At 51.5% G+C, this 15,539-nt stretch overlaps 1 protein-coding gene across 3 annotated transcripts in view; it reads left to right on the plus strand.

The window, feature by feature from the left end:
• Positions 1–15,539, plus strand: part of RREB1 (ras responsive element binding protein 1) — a 119,471-nt gene that overhangs the window by 36,602 nt on the left and 67,330 nt on the right. Inside the window, exon 2 of one of the 3 annotated variants that reach the window (XM_055570529.1) lies at positions 1,501–5,695. The exons of the other annotated variants lie outside the window; for them this stretch is intronic. The gene's annotated coding sequence lies outside the window, so the exon portion shown is untranslated. The remainder of the gene's footprint in view (positions 1–1,500; positions 5,696–15,539) is intronic. 3 annotated transcript variants of the gene reach the window in all.

Consider the following 15,539-nt stretch of genomic DNA (forward strand, 5'->3'; position numbering starts at 1 on the left):
TTTGATTTTATCTGCTTAAGTATAGAGCATTGCTGGGCCTGAACTTTAATAATCATACTCATAGATGTATTTTAAATACATATTAGCTTATAACAGTATTAAATTTATATCTTTTGTGCACTTGGTTTTGCTTTTTTTTTTTAACCAAGAGAAATTGTTCCTTTCAGAAATGTGATTAGTTTTGATACCCAGGTCTTCTGGGTATCCATGGGAATTGCACCTCCTGGTTGCCATGCCAAAGGTGGAACGCATGCTCTTAGGGTTGGATGTTTGTGACTCTGTCAGGGAAGGAAAATGTATATGAATTGTGTGTAAGAAATAAGAATTAGGTCTCTGGATGTTAGACACTCACAGCAGATGGAAAAGCAGTAAAACCCAGTACTTCTCCAGAAGCAAGGAGCAGGTCTCGGGCTGGCCTTTGGGGTGTGGACAGCGCAGAGAGGGCTGCGGGAGGGAGGGGTGTGGCGGGGGTGGAAGGGCTTGGTCTCCTCTGCGATGGCCTGTGCAGGCCTGCAGCCCCTTGCGCTGGCTCACTTGAGATGGTGTCTGCACGGCACCCACCGCGGGCAGGCCAGCTCCGGGATACCTGTTGAGAAATTGGGATGGTGGGGCTGGAGGAGCAGGGCGGCAGCCTCCAGGCATGGGTTCGAGCAGCTGCTGGCTGCCCAGAGCTCAGCCTGTGTGTGTCACAGAGGCCTCACCCGTGGGCCTGACGGCTGCTGTGGAGTGGAAGGGAGCCATCCATTAATACTCTGACGTCCCCAGAGCACTCTAAAGACATGACAGAAATTGTGGGTCCTTTATTAGCAGCTCAGTCCATCACGTCCACTGTTTCAGTGCTTGCCCTCCTTCACGTAATCCTAATGTTTTATTGAAAGTAAGTGCTGTGGGTCTGCCTTAAAAGCCAACTGAAATGGCTTTTCCTGGACATCGAGTTATTTATAAAGGGGGCCTTGAGACCCAGAGAGAAGAGTTGGGTCAGTGGAGTTAAGGTTGTCGGAGGATTGAAGCATTAACTTGATGGCTGGTCTTATCCAGGATTTTGAGATTTCAAGGAAAAGTGGACAATGGCTGCTTGTGTCTGAAGGATTCGGGCTGTCATATGATCTGCAGACCAGCCCCCAAGTTGCCTTGCAGGCAGCTGGGGCATCCACGGAGACCGTGAGCTGTGGAGTGCGTGGGATGGGCTGGCTTGGAAGTCACAGAGCCCAGAACTGGTTTTGGTCGTAGTCTCAGGTCTGCGTAAAAGTTGCACCTCACAGGGACGTGATGTCTGTATGGCCTGAGATTTATTACTCGGGCGCAAGGTGGAGGAGGCAGCTGCAGGAGCTGCCGGGGGAGAGCCGTCCTATGAAGGACCAGGACACGCGGACGGGGGCAGAAAGGACTCGGCCACGCAGACCTCTTCGGGTATAAGAAGTGGAAAGGGGCTTTGGGCTGTATAAAGCATCGTGTTTATAAACCCCTGGCCCGTGACTTATATATTGATTCTCTCAATAGGAACAGGATTATGGAAGAAATGAACAAATTAGACTGCAATGTCACATGAGACTGCTTTTCTCTGGCTTTCGTTTTCTGAACGCGGACCTTCCTAGTATGCGTCTCTTGCAGTAGCAAACACTGACTCTGGCGTGCGGATGCATCGTGAACCAGCCCTGGTGCCCGCTGTCAGCTCGCTTGCTGTGTAAGAGGAGTTTTCAGGGGCCTTGCTGGAGGGTCCTAGCAGGATGGATGCGCTGCTGAGTTTCTTTAGTTCCGTGATTACTAATAGATCCGACGATTATCTGATTGCACATTATTCCTATTAGCCTGTATCCTAAGAGAAGGTTCCCCAGGGTTATTAGCTCCTTAATGAAAAGCAGAGTAAACCTTGTTTTCTGGTTTGCATGGAGACTCTATTGTTCTGCCTAGTGTCTTCAAGGTAGATGTGAGATTTTTAAAGAAAATAGAAATGTTTCCATTTTCAGGTTTGTTTTTTTTTTTAAGGTGACTTTTACATGTCTCCTGTAAGAAGTGAAAAAAGAAAAAAAAAAAATCTACTCACCAGTAAAATCCAGCAGTTGCTGAACAGCTATAAAACATTAGAGAAATTAGTGTTGGGCCTTATTTTTAGCTCTGATTTTACAGCTGAGTTATAATAGGTGAGCAAATGCATTGTACGAGTGTTTACCTTTTTTTTTTCCTTTTTGGCCACGTGGAAGTACCTCAAGAGGTGGAATGTGACACACCCAGAGCATGAGGCGCTCAAGGGCCTAGGACCTTGAGAAGGCCAGGGCAGCAGGGCTCTTCATCCTCAGCTCAGCTCTGCCGGTGCTCACGGGAAAGCAGAGCACCCCCCAGCCCCCGAGGAGCTGAGTTTTAAAATGTTTCTGTGTGTTCAAGGGGCTTTTCCTCCTGCTAGGGAGAATTCCAGCAAGAAAGCCCCCGCCTCTGAGGTGCGTCATAGATCCCACTTAGCTGAGTCCTCCGCAGGGAGCCCTCCAGAGAAGTGCTGTTTGCTTCACAGACCAGAAGGACCTGTATGTGGTTCTAGCGCATATTTAAAAATTCTCTCTTCCCACTTCTTTCAGTTTTGTGTATTTCATAAATTTTCTAGTTTTAGTTGATGGATTGTTTTGGCTGTGTGGTTCTTGGAGGTGGGGATTTATTGTTTTGTTCCACATAAAATGGAAGCTGGTATACTGTGGATGGCGCAACCTGGATGGGCAAATTTTTCTAGATTAACTAGAAATTATTATTATTATTATTATTTTAAGGAGCAGTTTTGTGGTTCAGTGGTGATGCTTTTACCTTAAAGAGATTACCTTTTCCTGTTTGGGCAAAATATGATATCAGTTTGCTCATGATTTAATAAATAAAATTAAAACCCTTTTCTTCTGACCTGCCTTTTAGAGTCCAGGGATTCTGGTTGGTTGGTTGGTGTGTGTGTGTGTGTGTGTGTGTGTGTGTGTGTACGTGCACGCACACATACACACAGTTTCATGGGGCTCTTGACCTGAGTTCTTCACTGTATTTACTTTTCACATCTTCAGTGCTTCTTAGCATATTTAGATTGTTCTAAATTGTTGGTAACTGTTACACAATCATGCTGCAGTGAAGAAGTTTTATATCTGGTGAAAAACAGACCCCAAAATGGGACGTTGGAGAAAAAAAAAAAAGAAACTCATTTGAATAAGTGAATGAGAGTAGAAATCCTAGCTACTCAGTTTTGTTACAAGATACATTACATCTGTGTTTGATAGAATGGACTTACGGCTGGCGTAAAGGTCCTTTTTATAACGGTGATAGGAATTGTTTCAGTGGGCTTAAGCTAAAGCGATCAAACAAATTTTAAAACCCCAGTGGCACAGCATGTAGGATGGCATTGCTTTTCATGTGAAGTCTGTTGCAGGCCGGCAGCTCTCTCGAGTAGCTCCTTTCCAGGCAGTGACCCAGGGTCCTGCACCCGCCACCCCCAACCTCTACGCGTGCCTCCAGGCCGCCACTGTAAGGAGAGCCGGCAGGCCAGCAGGCGCTTTAAAGCTTCAGACTGGAAGTGGTGTGTGTCGTCTTTGCTCGCAGCCCCTTGGCCAGAACCTGCCACCTGCAGGGTGTGGAGGCGCAGGGTGCTGGGCAGTGTGGAGGGACCCTCGGGCCTTCTCCGTGCAGTAAGCCATGTTGCCATTCTCCTTGGGTTATCTCATCCAGGCTCCCTGCACAGATAGACAAACCAAGGCTTAGGCCTGAAGCATAGAACACAAGGAGTCAAGTGGTCCACAGAGCCATGGTCTTCAAAGTGTGAAGCTCAGAGCGACAGCATCACCTGGGAGCTTGTTGGAAACACAGATGGTTAGGCCCTACCCCAGACCTTCAGTGAGAAACCAGAGGTGGGGCCCAGATCTGTTTCAGTGAGCTTTCTGGAAGCGTGTTAACGTTTGAGAAGCACGGCCCTGGGTGAATGGGATGTCTTCAGGGCCTGTTGGGCTGCTAGTTAGCAGATCAGCTCTGAAGTCCTGATGCGCACGGGGGAATTGGTGCTCTCCTCCCCAGACTGTGTGTATTCTTTTATTTTTTGGCCACACGGTGCAGCATGCAGGATCTTAGTTCCCTGACCAGGGATTGAACCCATGCCCCGTGCATTGGGAGCGCAGAGTCTTTTAACCACTGAACCACCAGGGAAGTCTTCAGACTCTGTTTAAGCACTTTCCCGGGTAACTCCTCGGTCTCGCAGCCGCCACGTGAAATAGGCGTTACCGTCGTCTCAAGAAAACCAAGCCGATAGAGGTTCTGCAGCTGAGGGTGGTTCCGCCACAGCAGGCAAGTGGAAGAGGCCAGATTTGAACCTGGGCAGCGTGGCTCCCAAGTCCGCTCCTTCGCCAGCCCCTGTGCCGTCCTGCTTGCTGGCCACCCCGCGGCCGTTTTGTCGCTGTCTCTTGAATGGAGATGGGCTGGCGGCATGAGCAGGAAGCGTGGTGTGTCAGTGACAGATCACACCACGCCAAGCCCCTCGCCACAGCTCCATTCGTTGGTGGTTGCATTGCCGACAGGCCGGCGGGGGCCGGGGGTGCACGGCCAGGAGTGGCGGGGGAGACGTTTGCTCAGAGTGAGGCGGTGCCGTCGCACCGGGGGACGTGCTCTTCAGTCAGCCCGTGTGCCAGCTCCGGGCTGGGATGAATCCCCGTTCCCAGCGCCTTCCCTCCTGATTGGGCTCATTTTCCCTCATGATCTGCCCTCTCTGAGATGCTCATCTAGGGCCTGACTCCATGAGGTGGTCTGAAGACACTGTCTGAGTTTGCATAGGGAAGTATGTTTTTTTTTCTTCCAAGAAAATGGATAAAAGGGCTCTCTTTCCACTTGGGAAATTCAGGTCAAGTCAGATGCGATCCAGTCTTTTGAATTTTGACCCAGTTGACACAGATTTTCCAAATGGCGTTTAGAAACAGCTTTTCAGGCGGTTCCATTTCCTTGCATCCTTTTCAAATTTGTAATGATTAACTGCATGTTCTTTCTTCCCCGTGGGTCTGTTGTGTGTTGTTGCTGAGGTGTGCCCTGCCAGCCCCTGCTTTCCTTTCCCTTCTTGTCTCTTGGGCTCAGCAGCCTAGAACTGAGCTGACTCCTGCCTGGGATGGGATCAGCTTTGGCCGTAGGTAGAGGATAAAGATAGCATCACCCCTTTCGGTTTCCATGTTGGCTGAGAACAGCTGCAGCGCTTCGTATAGCTCTGAACATAACATCTCATTCCAGAGTCACTGAAGTTTTTAGTTTTCTGCAAGCCAGGGCTTAACCACGGGGTTTTCACATTCAGACTCAGAGTCTCGAGTTTTCCTGTGAGAAACAGTTGCTTGTTTAGTTGAGTAATTTAAGAGAACAGAGATGATGGTGGGGGAGGGAGGAGACCATTTGTTTCTCCAGAGACCCAGGTCCTTCCTCTCCTTCATCACTTTCAGCAGTTTTAATTTGTTGAGGTGCTCTAGCAGACGTGTAGATAATTGAAGTTAATCTTGAGTCAGGTCTAAACAAAAGAAGAGAAAACTGACCTGAAAAAGAACAACTGAAGTCACACTAATTGAATCACCGGGCCCTGCATGCAGATCTGGGACCGGCTGACCTCAGGACGCGGGGCCCATGCTCAGGGTGGGCCGCGTGCCTCTCAGGAACGGCGGACTCCCCGGTCCCCAGCGTTTCCCGGCTGCATTCCACACCGAGGCGCATGTGGGTGAGAGTTGCAGGGTTCAGCCCTGGTGAAAAAAAACACCATCAAAGCCATTTGGAGTGGGTTGGGCGTTTGGAGGTTTCTCTCTCCCTTCGCAGACCTGGCGCCCTTGCTGTTGGTAGATGGCATACACTTGTTTACTGGTGAGGGGAGCAGCTACTTGTGTGAATCAGGCATCTGCTGGAAGAAACATAACAGGCTTGCAGCAAATAACAGGAATGAGAAAGATGCAGCCCCTTGAAATTTTCTCCGTTCCCCTTAGCCAGCTATCCAGAGTCGGAAACAGAATGCCGGACTCAACCTGAGTAGGAGGAGCGGGCTCCGGAGGGTCCCCGGCCCCTCTCCTTGGGCCCATTCTCGCGGTCACGTGGTTGTAAAGACCTAAGCTAAGAGCACCCCCAGCCCCCCCAGCCCTGTTCAGCCACTGTGCTCCCTCTCGCCCCCTCTCTGGGGTCCTGGCTCCTGAAGCTACCAGTTCCCCTTTTCTCTTCCTCCTCCTCGCAGCATACGGCTGCTGCCTGTGTTCTTGAGATTACTAATCCACAGGGTGTCCGAGTGCCGCTTCGTGCTCGAGGTTAGGCCCCTCCACCTCTGCGCCTCCTTCAGCTCCCCTGATCTCTCTCCTCAGGAGGGTTCCACACCCTGTTGTTGCCGACGCTTCCACACTCGTTCTCCCTACTGGGGACCTTGTTCCTCCCAGCCCTGGTTCTGTTCCACGTCCGTGGCTCAGAGTGGCTGTTCTTCATGCCCCATCCTGTACCTTCTCATCTCTGAATCTCAGCCCTGCTGGCTCAGGCCTCCCTTCTCTGTGCAGGGTGGATCGCACCTGCACTCCTGAGCCCTGATTGCTCACTCTGGTACCAAGACCCTCCCTTCTCATCCACTCCATTTCTTCACTTGCCAAGTGTCTAAAAAATAATTGAGCCCAACCCCTTTAACAGTTGAAAACTTCTTCCAGGAAGTTTGAGCCTGTGGCCAGAGTGACTTCCTGCTCAGCTCCCTCTGCTCGGCAGCGTGATCCAGGCAGCTTACAGGTCTCTGCACTTCTTTGAAAGGCATTCAGATTTATCTTTCCCTCTCTGTTCCCTTTGTTCCCATTTCCAGTCTGGTCTCCCTCCCCTGCGGTCCCATGCCGTGTTCAAACAGGTTTCCTTAAAACTCTGACCTCATCATCTCGTGCACGCCCCAACCCCACACCCGCTGCTGCCCCGGCCCGGTGTCCCCAGCTCCCTGTGACCATCCCTCGTACCCTGTGCAAGCAGGACCCGGCTCCCCGGCTTCTTGTGGTCCTTTCTGGGTATCAGCTCCCCCATCCTCTCTGCCACCTTGGACACTCCTCCACTTAGACAAGCCAGTGGTTTTTCTGGACTTAAAACTGAGTATTGCATAGGCAACTCTGAGTTCTCTTACCTTCTTAGGGTCTCTTCTTTGTTCTGCTCATCCAGGTGCTAAGCTCCGGAGCGCCTCTTCTCCCCTCCCCTCACTGTCCCCCCACCTGCCCTCTCCAGTCTCATAGCAAATGGATAGTTACTAATTGAGGGAACAATCATCAGGAAATATTTATGGGCCTTAGGTGGAGTATTTTTTCCCGCCACCTTTTGAAGGGAGATTGTAGGTCTTATTTGTTTATTTTTACAGACAGGTTTTTTTTAACCTCTGACAGCTTGAAGGCCAGAAAAAAATTGGTTAGTTTTTACCTTCAAAGGAGACATAAGAAAACAAGGACCAAGCCAGCACTGCTCCCCTCCCCCCCCAACACAACCACCTTTCAGTCACACTCCCCATGATCACTTTCCCCTGGTTGTGACTCTCGAATTTTGCAGCTGATATAATCCCCCCTTTTATAACCAATTTATTTTATTTATGCATTACAATTCAAGCAAGGATTACATAGAGGGAATCAGTTTTAATTCTTGGTTCTATTTAAAAGGCTCACTTTACCCCCATTACCTTTTGTTAATTGCAAAACAAACATCCTCCAGAAGACCACCCTCTATTCTGGGACTCCTTTGAGATTCCCAGGAATTGCTAGTACTTGGGCCACATTTACACCTATGCGTGGATCTTAGAACAAACCTCCTCGGTGCCTTTGATGGCCTAGAGTTGGTGAGAATAGGCACTGTCTTAACCTAACGGCATCAGGAAACTAACTTGGTTCCATTGGTTATTTCTGGAATCACAGAAACAGAACAAAACCACGTAAACAGTGACGCAGAGAGGGCTCACAAAGGCCTCTCCCCCACCTCCTTTCTGGAGGGTGAATTCTGTCCTAAAATTTAGCTGTTCATAGCAAGCATTAGGAGCGTGTTGGGGGAATTGATGTCACTAACTTTTACTGAGTTGTTGTCATGTATCAGACACTATTTGAAATGAATTGCATGGTTAATCTCATCTTCAGAGGAAAAAGGAAGGTTTGAAAATCTGGTCAAATTTATGGACTCTTCCTGGTGCTGGCCCCAAATGATACCACATCAGTTTTACATAGTTTCAAGGCTGTGAGGCTTGCACCTGCCTGTAGAGTGGGCTCATCCACCTGAGCACATCACCCCTACTAGGTGGCCCATAATAGGCCTGGATTTTTAGGATAAACTAAACAAAAGCCTACTGTGTGCCGGGCCCTGGGCCTCGACTAAAGATCTGTCAGAAGGGAGAAAGAGAGGGAACAGTTTCACATCTTAAAAAGAATGCAGTTGGATTTCTTTCTTGTATCTTAAAAAAAAAAAAAAAACTATAAAAATCAAATTTACAGTGACATTAAATTATACTTTTATTTATAAAGAGTCATTCTAGTCCCATGATGCTGTCTCATTTCAGGCTGCCTCTTGCAGGCTTTGTCTGTGAGTGTAATACAGAATGCCTGAGTGTCCTAGGTTGCTTTTTAACCTTGGTCTGACTTACAGATGTTTCCCCGTGTTTTCACACGTTGACCTTCACGTGTGAGGTGGGACCAGGCCTGAGCAGGTTTTGGGTAGACGGGGCAGGGAGCTGGTGACTCACCTGGAAGAAGTCAGCCTGGCTCAGGAGATGTCCTTCTCTTGTTGGTTTCGTGGGTTATTTCCCTTCGCACAATGAAGCTCTGATAAACCCTGGGGAGAATGAAGAATCATAGTGAAAAAGTAAATTACTTCTGGGGTCAGCTCACTGCCTTCCCATGCCTGACAGTTAAAACCATACATGATCATCTTTATTCCTGCTTTAGGGCTTGAAAGGGCTTCTCTGGTGGCTCAGATGGCAAGGAGTCCACCTGTGATGCAATACAAGAGACCCAAGTGTCAGAGACCCGGGAAGATCCCCTGGAGGAGGGCATGGCAACCCACTCCAGTATTCTTGGCTGGAGAATCCCATGGACAGAGCAGCCTGGCGGGCTGCAGTCCATGGGGTTGCAAAGAGTCAGGCATGACTGAGTGATTCCACTTAGGGCTTGAAAACCCTGGGAAGCAAATGAGTTAAGGACTCCAATCTAGTAACTCAAGCTTACTGGAGAAAAAGAGTACCGTAGACCTACACTGTCCAGTACAACAGCCCGCCAGCCACACACGGCCCTTTAAGTTTAACTGAAGTGAATATTTACAGTTTAGTCTCTTAGTCACATCAGCCTCATGTCATGTGCTCATGGGCCTCGCGTGGCTCAAGGCTACGAGACTAGACAGCAAAAAAGGTTCTTTTCATCTTCAGACAGCGCTGCTCTAGACCATATCGATTCAACAAAACGTTCTACCCAGCACCTAACTTGTGTCTTACAGGCTAGGCTCTTGGAAAAAGAGAGAAGGATGGTCTTGTCGGTCTGTTGTTTTATATTTGTTAGAGTTTTGTGTAGACTTGTAACGTGTAAGGGAAGGCTTTTGAAGCACTCCTTCCCATGCCAGCAGCCGATTTGACAATGAAAGCCTACACATGCATAGCTGCATGTTACCTATTCCATTCCCCACAAGTGCCTGGCAGCGCCCCCTTCCTTCCCACCTCCCCTCCTTGCTCACCTCCTCCAGAACCTTCTCCTTTTTTCCATCTGCTCCTTTCTGGCTAGGGACAGTCTTTGGTTTTCTTTTAAACAGAATCCCTTGCTTAATCCTGCTTCTCAGTAACCAGTCCCTTCCTGCTATATTCTCTTTGTTATCTCCTGTGCTGGGAATTCCTCCTGTGTGAAGCTAACTGCCGGGTGGCTGCTCCCTGACCTTCGCCCTCACTCCCCACAGTCAGCTTGGTCCCTCGGTGATGTTTTCCTGGCGCCCCCACCCCCGTTCCTCAGGTCTGTCCCTAGACTGCATTGCAGTAGCTTCCTGACTGGGTTATATGCTCTGATCATCAATTTTTAAAACTGCTGCCAAGAGTTTTTGAAAATATGGTTACGATTATTTCATCCCAAAGGTTTCTCTTTGGTTTTTGTTTTTTTAAGAAGAGGGGTGGGGTCTTCCGTGGGTTCCCACAGCCACGGGGTAAAGTTCTCCGCTGTGAGCCGGAGCTGTGGCCCCCGCGTGGTTGTGCTCGCCCTCCGCGCTCACCCTCCGCGCTTCCTCTTTGCACAGTGGGCTGGCGCAGCCCGGGACTCCCAAGGGTTTTTGTTTGCCGGGGCAGAGACTGAAGGCAGAGCTTTGGCAGTTACACAGGGGATTGCCATTTTTTTCTTACGCCAAGTAAGGGCATTAAAAAAAAACTGTCTGAACCATCTACTGTCTTTATCATTTCCTCTTAAAAGAGGGCATTTTAACCTAAAGAAAAAAAAAAAAAAAAACATGTTCAAGCATTGTGAGAATCTCAGTAAATGGTCTGACTTTCTGCATTTCGCTGGGGAAGCGTGAAAACGTAGGCCTGTAGGGGCTGGTGCCCTCCAAGCTCCTCTGGGGTCCCCATGCTCTTCGCGCGTGCGTGTCCTTCTAACTGGAATGCCCTGTCTTCTGGAAGATGGATCTTTCCACACGCTCGGGGTTGCTTTTGCTCCACTGCCCTCACACTTGATGACTTACCTCTGGAGAGCCCTGTAGCCTTCAAAGCTTTAGGCTCATAATCCATTTTCCCTGGGATGCAAATGGGCCTCTTTGAGTCTTGTCTACTCCTGTTCCCCCACTCTCAGGGGTTCTGACACCTGGAACCTGAGTAGACTAACGTGTGAGACTGAGCATCATTCCATTTCAGGGTTTCACAACGAGACCCAATCTTGCCCTACATCTCGGGCACAAAAATAGTATGGAGCATCTAACTCATTTTAACCCCCGCAAGGACATGCATTTTCTGTGCGCGCAGCCAGGCCTCGGCTCTGAGGTCAGTGAGAATGGGCCTGGAACTCCCAACTGCGGAAAGCTGAAAGCACTCATTTTTATGTGTGTGTGTGTGTTTTTTTTTTAATGAAACCTGTTTGGTGACTGAGGACGTAGAAATGATAAGTGCGAGAGTTTTAAGGCCTGACGACTCTGATGGATTAATGTGTCCCTTTGTTTTCTCTTCGAGCTAAAAAATTAAAACAACAAAAATGTGCCTAGTGTTGTTGGTGAGAATGATGCTTGACTGTACATTTGAGGTGTACGGAGTGTGTGACTGGCACCAGCTGCACGGTACTTTGAAAATCTCGGTGTAAGGCCGGCGGGACTAGAATTACTTTGCATATCTGTCTTCCAAACTCTGGTCCCATTACAGCCTCTTGGCTGACAGAGTGAAGAAAGTCGTCGCCACAGTCAGTAGGTGCTGTGGGTGAAGCCTTTGAAAGGGTTATACTTTGGCTCCAGCACAGCATGAGGGGTTAACTGCAAAGAAGAACGAGACACTGAGGTCTCCCCCACACCCCACCCCAACCTCCCCATCTTTCCTGTGAACAGCGTTTTCACTGCAGCCAGGTACCAAACTGTATCATCTGTTAGGACCCCCCCTCGGCCCCCCACTGACCCTTAGGAAAATTCTGTTTCCAGATTGGAAACCTGCCAAGATGTCCCTGGTCTCTCATATAGTTTTGGAAAAGTGTCAGTTACAATTCCGATCTGTTAAGTAACCAGGGGGCCACTCTCTTGAGTTACGTTTTGACTTCTGCGTTTTCCCTGTGGGGCCGGCAGAGCGTGAAACCGGGTTTGTGTGGACATCGGAGTGCCTGGGTGCAGTGGACGACTGCGTTTTCCTTCCAGAACTGCAGTGAAGCATCTCCGCGGAGCTCTGAAAAAGCTTCCTCGGGCATATTCAGGGAGCACGGCAGACGCCGTTGTTTCGCAAGTTTTCTATTTTCTTTGTCTGTACAGGTTGTTCCTGCCTTCACGGCTGGGAGGAAATCGAGGATGTGGAGCGCTTGCCGTTTGGCCGTGGGGCTGGCTCCTGTCCTCAGTCGGGCCAGCGACCCGGCCCAGTCCTCTGGGAACAGGAGAGGGGCCCGCCGGGCGCAGCGCGGCCGCTCCAGTCTCTGCAGACATTTTTACTCTTGGTATCTAGCCTCAAAAAAGACCCTGAAAGTGCCGGCTCCCTTGTGGAGCTTGGGCACGGGGACTGGTGTTGGGGTTTAATGCGTGACCGTGCCTGTCGCTCATTTGCCACCGTTTTCCCCACGGCCTGGCCTGTGTCACTGCTCCATCACCTCTCCCACCCAGCCCTCTCACCTCCGAGACCGGGAGGGGCTGGGGGTTGTTTGCTTACTAGGCCAGGAAGTTTTTTCTTTTGTTCTTAATTGGCTCTGGAAGGATTCCTCATATCCCAGAAAGGAATTCTGGGGGATCGGTTCAAACATCTGATCTTATCGTCGTCCCCAGGACCTGTTAACTTCACACATGCTGGTGTGATGCCAAGAAAGAGGAAGTCCTGGCCTTGAACTCAGGGAGCCGGGGCCCTCTGTGTGCTCTGGAGGGGGCACGCCCTATGGTTGTCCCACCCTGGAAGTGGCACACAGCCCCACATCCGCCTTCACTTATAAGAGGCGGAGTTTGGGCCCGGATACTTCACGGGAGCTCTCCGGGCATGAGGCAGGTGGAAGTCTTTGGACCAGGCCTGGGGATACCCAGGCGTCCTGGCAGACTTGAGTCTCCCAGGCGAGTCAGGCCTGGGAAGGCCGTCAGAGGTCACGGCCTGTCCTCGCTCTGCAGAGGAGAGGTCTGGGTGTCCCGGGCTGCTTGCTTGTTAACGCAGGGGAGCACTCCGTGTGCTGCCTGCGTTCCCGTGATTAAGGGATGTTATTAAGTGCTCCTGAATTATTTTAATAATAGCAGTGTAAACGCAGACATTAACTGGAGCTACTGTAGCTGACTCCTGGGCTTTCTGGACTTGGATGAAGAGAGGCCCTTCGTTTAGCTGTGGACAGAAAGCACATGTGTGTGTGAGCCTGGGAAGCAAGTTCTGGGACGCGGCCACCTCTCCCACTCGCAGGCCCAGGGAGGGCTAGGCCCCCGCGCTCAGAGGCTTTTAAAGCTGAAACTGAAATGGATGTTGGGTGGGTGTTGCTCGGCACGGTTCCAGGGTTTTGGAGGCCAGTCATACTTTGAACGAGTCAAACAGCCCCTCTCGGCGAGCTGCAGGAAGCCCGGCGCTGGCTTCGTGTTGCTGCACAGGCAGGTCAGCGGGAGATAAAAGGCCGGGACTGTTGAGGCGAGCCCCCTCCTATCGCTGGCTGGCAGACTGTGGAGGGAAGATAAAAGGCGGGAGCAGGGAGGTTCTTTCTGAGCAGCACGAGGGGGCCTTTATCACAGGCACGCAAGTCTAGCCAGGGGTGCGCGGGAGACCCTTAGCTGTACATGCGCACACGTGTTAGCTCTGCGGGAGGACCCCGACAGGGTTTCCCAAACACACGAGATCAGGTCTGTGTCTCGGGAACACTGGCAGGGGCCGGGTTTCTTCAGCCACAGCGGCCCTACGTCTGTAGTGTTGGTAACAGTCACGTCAGCTTGAGTTAAGTGGGCATCAGCCGGGGTTTCCAACTCCTGATGGAGGTTTTCCAAGCGGAGGTGTGGGACCCACAGGAGGGACCGGACCTGAGCAGACCGCAGACCCCGAGGGAGCACCCGAGGCCCCAGCGTGCCCTTGACTTCTTGCTGTTCTGTGGGGCGGCCGGGTTTTCAGCCAGGTCTTAGAGCCGAAGGCAGGAGCCCTGGTGTCGATCCCCCATTTGAGGTGTCCCTTCCTGTCCTGTGTCACTTTGGGGAGGGCTAAAGGCTTGCAGGGGGGTAGTGGCTTTCTCAGGGTGGGGCTTGTGAAGTGTGGCCCCCACCTTGAAGAGCCAGGGCCTAGGCAGCATGAGCTCAGGCAGATGCAGAGAAGGACATGCTCTCGGCCCGTGGTGACTGGCTCAGACCCACGGGGCCAGGGCTTTAGCCCTCGGGGTTGCTTCAGTCAGACACCCCAGGAAGTGCAGTTGTCCTGAACTAATCACCCTCCTGGCTGTGGGGAGAAGCACCAAGACGGTCTGCGAGCCTCAGGCTTCCTCCAGCACTGGCTGGCCCACCACCGCCTGACTCCCCAGCCGCCTCTGCCCAGCAGCTCCTTAAAGCTGGGGGCTGGAGGACGGGGACCACACCCCAGGGGCCTCTCTCCTGCCCGGAGCCACTTTGGGGTTGCCTCAGTTTACATGAAGAAACACTATTTGCTAGTGTTTTTGGTTGCCTGGCCTGTGATAAACACGTATGAGCTTCGTATATCTCAAGAGTGCTTGTTTTTCTTCCTAGACAGAGTAAGTGAATAATTTTCTTAGAGGCAAAGTAGAAGGGAGAATGGCCGCCCGTGAGGATGCCCAGCGGGCAGCCCTCCGAGCCGCTGAGTGCCGGCTCCATGGCTGGAGTCATTCTCAGCTGACGGCTTGTAACGTGCCTCAGCCACTCTGGGACGAGGACCCCAGCTGACCGGTGGGCTCCACTGCTCCTGAGCGTTTCTAGCCGCTCCTGCATCTTCCACAAAGCCACTGGGGTCTTCTAAGGGGCGTCGTGCGGACCACCCTCCCGAATTCTGGGAATGTGCAGTCAGATCCGGGGTTAACCACCTGCCCCGGGGCGCTCAGCTCGCCTCCAGCTCCTTCCCCCTCGAGGGAGAAGGGGAGAATCCTGTTTCTGAAGCTTGACCCTTTACCGAGCCTGTGGGAGAGGAGCGCCCAGCTCAGGGCCTGTGAAAGAGTTGCAGGATATTGCCTAAAACTCCCTGCAAACTGCTTCTGAACTTTACCCCAGCTTCCTCCCAGGGCTGTAAATGCGACTGAGCCCCGGTCAGAGAGAGGAGTGTCCAGACCAGCCCAGGCGCTCCCGCCCAGCTGCTGAGAGGCGGGCGGGCTGGGCGGCAGCTGCCCCGAGCCGGGCGCTCCAGCCGCGCCAGGAGAGGCAGCACAGGGTGGGCAGAGCCGGGCGCAGACTTCCCCGATTAAGCATATGTGAGGCCGGCCAGGATTTGTTTCAGCAGCGACCTGAAGCCGGAGGCGTTTTATTTCCTGCTGGCCACACAGCCCCTCAAGCTGGCAGCAGCTGTTCCACTCCTAATTGTGGATGGGGTTGCATTTGTGATAAGCTAAATTATATTTATATTTCATTGTTACACTTAGGGGCTGGAGCAGAAATTATTTTTTCTTTTTTTTTAAGATCAGCACACTGGGCCTTGCCCGCCAAGTGTTGGCAATCCAAGAGGGCATGGCCGCCATAGGTGGTGGAGGGGCTGGGGAGGGCCGGCCCCAGGCCCAGCTAGCCTGGAGTGTCGCGGGTGCCATCAGCAGCTCATAGGAGGTGCCGTCCTGTTTGTGAAGTGTTCTAGTTAATATTCCTCTGACTGATTTCTGTAAAGTATGGAGGGCTCGTATCACCAGCTGCGTTTTCCAGATGAGAGAACTGTAGCTCAGGGAGTGGAAGTTGCCCCACTGGTGGCAGGCCGTGTCCAGTGCAAGGCTGGGGGCTGCCCAGCACGTGCTGTTTGG

Source organism: Bubalus kerabau, chromosome 3, assembly GCF_029407905.1.
Source record: "Bubalus kerabau isolate K-KA32 ecotype Philippines breed swamp buffalo chromosome 3, PCC_UOA_SB_1v2, whole genome shotgun sequence".
Taxonomy (NCBI): Eukaryota; Metazoa; Chordata; class Mammalia; order Artiodactyla; family Bovidae; genus Bubalus; species Bubalus kerabau.